Below are 4814 nucleotides of genomic sequence, written 5' to 3'. Positions count from 1 at the left end.
GGAGCTTCAGGGTCCTAATTAGGCGCTTTGCTAAATATGCTGAAGTGTATAGGCGTAAAACGTGAGTTTGAGTCCTAATGCGGGGCTTCGCTATAGTCATTAAGGTTCACGGCAGTGGAGCACCTCGTTTTCGAAAATCGCAGGAGACAAAGAAATGAAGCCACTCCTGGATATTATCCCGCACACAAAGTTTTGCTCAAGGTCAGTTTCACGTATGGTAGATGCTCTCGATTAATATTCTGCGGATTATGCATTACCAAACCTACTCCTCCAGTTACGTCTATCCTTCGTCAGTTGTTGTGGTGAGAGGTGAATGGATCAGCCCTGTTGGTGTGCTGTAGGACTACTGGACCTCGGAAAGGGTACTTGGACCTTCATTCTGCTGCACAAACCACCACCGTGCCGCCCTGCCAGCCTCACCACGCCTGAGGGTGTGAGGTAACATGACCCTAATTGTATGGTGGAGTCACAGAGAACCAGGAGGTCAAGAAATATGAGAGGACAGGTATAAGTGACACGATACTGAATTGTAATCTTCTTAGGTCGATGATATACAAGGACTATCCGATTACCATTAGGTTAACCGTTCGACTACACATCTTTAGCCTTTTAGCTGCAGTTGGTTTCTCTTCAGATGAATAAAACCATCTTGTTGAACTTGGAGTAAAATACAAAGTTATTATTTTATAGCTACAACGAAAATTAAAATGTTATATTCTGGCTGCTGTCAGTTTAGCATGGAAAATCAAAACTTTCAAGTTAGTCAAGAACAATTTGCAACCTTCTTACTTTGCAGTCAAAGGGATAAACTGGAAGCTCCGACTAGAGCCAGTAAGCAAGGTACCGGTATGTAAGCTGATTAAAGGTTAAGCTGTGTTTGCTATTATCATTCAGGATTATCGTGGACACGTCTCGCGTTGTGTACCGAGGGGTCTAGCACAGTTTGCCTTTTTCTTGGTTTTACATATTATTACAATGGCAGACTCCTCACTGTGCCAGATTTCTTGTCCATTCTTTCCTCTTTAAGTCCCCCACATGTCCTTCGTTGTTTTCTTCACTTTTAACACCCAACTGAGTACTGGTATGTTGTCCTTCCTTTGTTTTCTTCCTTTCTATTTTTCATTTCCGGTTATGCGTGTCCTTTCTTCGTCGTTTTCTTTTCTTTACATATCTTAATCTGCTATATTTTCAACTGATTTATGGTCGTGTTCTCGTGTTTCATTTCTTAACAACGATAACGTCTTTCTGTATGCTGTTCATACCTGGTACTATCCCCAGACCATTATTTAAACCAAGGGCGCATTTCAAATTGTATGGTAGATACAGCAGTAAATAACTTGTTTCACTTTGAGAACTGAATAGAATAGCTGATTATAATCATCTGATGGCAGCATGATCAGTAAGACGTCACCGTAGAAGGAAGGTTGCCTAACTCCCATCATTTTGTGTGTAATTGTTAATTTTCATGATATATGTGTAAACAATATCGAGCATATAAGATATAAATACCATGCAAATGAATAATAACACGCAATATGCAAAATGTGTTGAGAAAGACGAGGTGCTAAAGATTCTCCTACAGTAGGTACTGGAGAATACGACCCATGTTTATTACGTACTTAATCTACCATCATCATCATCACCACTATCATCCCAGCGATTATTTCCACCTACGAGAGAGGCAGTGAGCCTTTGCTTATGTACATTCAACAAAAGTATGGAGACTCCAACTTCAATTAAATCTGACCTGGACGATATTTCTCCATGTGTGGCTGCTCGGGTGGTACCTAAATAAATAATAAAATGAACGCCTGGTAATCTAGTGGGTTAGGCCTCTCTCAATGGATGTTGCCCATTAGGATCAAAGCCTAAGGGTTAGATGCCATTTATTGCTCACATAATGCTACCCAGGAGATATTCACTGGTCATCCTTGCCTTAAATCTCTGTACTAAGTAACCTGGTCGTGGGTCCTAATGCTTCAGATGTTTTCAGGGGGAGTGCAGAAGTGAATGACGGATGGATGGTTGGATGGATGGATGGATGGGTCACTGTCTCTGGTAACTCTATGCAACAGTAAATTCAGGATGATGCCACATTATTTGTACAATACTTTTTGTCTTTCAACCTGTGACGATTTTTGTTATATTTTTGTTAGCACAGAAAGATTTGTTTCTCCTTCAGATGGAGGAGAATTAGAAATACTGGAGTTACAGATTTCATTAACCCTGTAATATGAAAAGTCTTTCCTACGTTGGTTAGAGCTGTCTAGAGTTGGTAAAAATGAAATACAACAATAGTGAAGGCATCAAGACAATAGGGTATATGGATATTGAAAAACGACACGCAGATTAGTCGTTGGCATCTCTTAATCCTGTGTTGGATAATGTACTGCACAGCCGAATTACAGATCCCTACTTTGTTGATTAAAAGCAGCTGATACAACACTTCGACTGTCACATGCACTGGTCTTTATACAAACGTACTTGGCCGGCATGAGAAAATATTAATTCTAGCAATCACTGACCATACAGTGGACCTCATAAAGGACTGATACTGAATACAGTTTAGTCAGAATCCTTCCTAAGCTCAGGACTTTCCAGATCATTTTTGGCCAGCATGAGGAAGAGCAAATATCAACTATCACTCTCCCTGCAGTGGACATCATAAGGACAAATACAGAATGCCATGAGAATTTTTCCTGTATCCATCATTCCTCGTCCTGTCGTTCTGATTCGTGCTTGGACAGCATGTAGAATTGTAAATTTTGGCTGTCAATCTAACCTCCTCTGGACCAAACACGGATTGATAAACAATACAGAACAGTAACAGCATACTACCTAATTCCTTCAACGGTCTGACTCGTACTTAGCCAGGATAATGAATGGTAAATTTGGGCACCCGTCTCCCTGCAGTAGGCCTTAAACAAACTGATGGAAAAAACTACCAACACCTCCTCTAACTCCCCTTAGACATATCTCCTCTTCCTGATTCTGTAATTATCTTATTCACTTTGGTTCTTCCATATATGGTTAGCTTTAGAAAGGGTACATTTTGGGTACCTACATCTTCGCAGTATGTCTCATGCAAATGGATATAAAATACAGCCAACCGCTTTCATAAACTCTTAAGCTTTCCTTGTCCCTCTGTCTGCCCCTCACACCTCGACACACCAATCCGAAATGAGTCTCTTCAATCACTGGCTCAAGCAATCAATCATGCAGCATCTATCTGACTCACAAATAACACTGTCTTTTCAGTCATACATCCAGATCAATCAGCTGCATCGATATGTCTCTTTTCTCCTTCCTCTCTCTTTTGTCTCTGATCGTGTGTATCTGTGTTTGTCTAGCTGCATCTGATTCTCTCACTTTCAGTTCATTTGTCTCATCGTCTATCTGGCCACCTTTACGGCTTTTATTTACATCAGTATGTTACCCTGTGGCTCAGTGATTATCGTATTCACTCCCGATCTGCTGTTTCTGAGTCTGGTTTGAATCCAACGTACATGGACATTTGAAGTGGGTGTTGGTAGTATGTCCTTTAATATACTACCATATATTGAAACCCTACTGGTTCATACCAGTGACTTATACTATACAGTCTGACACACAGAAAGACATCCATCAAAAACAAACTAAAAAAAACTTTCATATACGCTAGTTACAAGAAACTTCTTCTGACTCGTACATAGCCAGCATGAGGAAGAAAGGATTCTGCATATCACTCTTCTTCCGAGGAGAAGGTTCGGCCCTGCTGGGCACTTTAATGTTCAGATACAGAGTAATATATATATGGGCTACAAATATATCAAAAATAATCCTCTGTATCAAGGGCACGAGTGTCGTTTAGATTATTCTATCATCCAGTCTTTTGTCCCATCAGGAGCATAAGGTCCCGGGGCTGGGCTACTCAGCCCCAACATTTATGGCGAAGGTAAGTAGCCTCGCTGACCCCTGAGTGGCATTATGGAAACAATAAACCCTAAATCTCTCTAAGCCCTTACGACCCTCATCCCATTAGTCTTAACCTACCTGACCACCTGCCGTCATTTGATTACATGGTTACCGTCCGACATAGTAACTTCTTTCTCGGATTGCAAGAAAACATATGACATTGAGCTTGTTACTCAGTGTGGTTACCTGAAGACAGCAGTGCGTCAAATGACTGGAGGGTGCCCGCCTCCCGCTTACCGCAAAATATCAGTTTGCGGTAAGTCTTAGTCCTCTCCTAGAATGCGGTCGGCAAGAATTAGTTGACACTTAAATCTCCCGTTGCACTGCTGGATGAACAAGGATATGGGAAAAACAAACCTGGTCCAGGAGCCTGATCGGCTGGATTACTGAATGCAACATTTTTCTCAGACGAGGTGGCCGAGTGGTTAAGGCGTTGGACTGCTAATCCAATAGGGTCTCCCTGCGTGGGTTCGAATCCCATCCTCGTCGTACAATATTTTCCCCTTTATGTTTTAGTATTTGTACTGTACTTTAAATAACACAAACAAAATACAACACCTGCCCCAGGGAAAGGCAACTGCCTCTTGAGTGCATAAATTGTTCCTTTGCTTAGGACTCTTGGCCGGATTCTAGTTTATTATATAAATAATATCGTTACCTTTCTTCCTCACCGATAAACTGTGCGTCCATCACCTTTGTATCATCTGTACATGTTACTTATGTAAACAGTGTTGGTACCACAAACAGAAATATAAATACATAAGAATATTGAGGCGAAATATGCAGAATAAATCGCAAAGGAAGAACTGATATGAAGTTTCCAAGGCCAACGAGAATACAGCCAACACTGAGAAGAGAAC

At 41.2% G+C, this 4814-nt stretch overlaps 1 non-coding gene across 1 annotated transcript; it reads left to right on the top strand.

Moving 5' to 3' along the window:
* The first annotated feature begins 4361 nt into the window (after nt 1-4361).
* Nucleotides 4362-4443, top strand: TRNAS-GCU (transfer RNA serine (anticodon GCU)). Its single transcript has one exon. It is a non-coding gene; the product is annotated as a tRNA-Ser (tRNA).
* Nucleotides 4444-4814: the final 371 nt, after the last annotated feature.

The sequence above is a fragment of the Coenobita brevimanus genome, unplaced genomic scaffold, assembly GCF_032717465.1.
Source record: "Coenobita brevimanus isolate Jiangsu-jjx unplaced genomic scaffold, ASM3271746v2 jjx.HiC_scaffold_2514, whole genome shotgun sequence".
Taxonomy (NCBI): Eukaryota; Metazoa; Arthropoda; class Malacostraca; order Decapoda; family Coenobitidae; genus Coenobita; species Coenobita brevimanus.
This window is presented reverse-complemented; position numbering and strand designations above follow the sequence as displayed.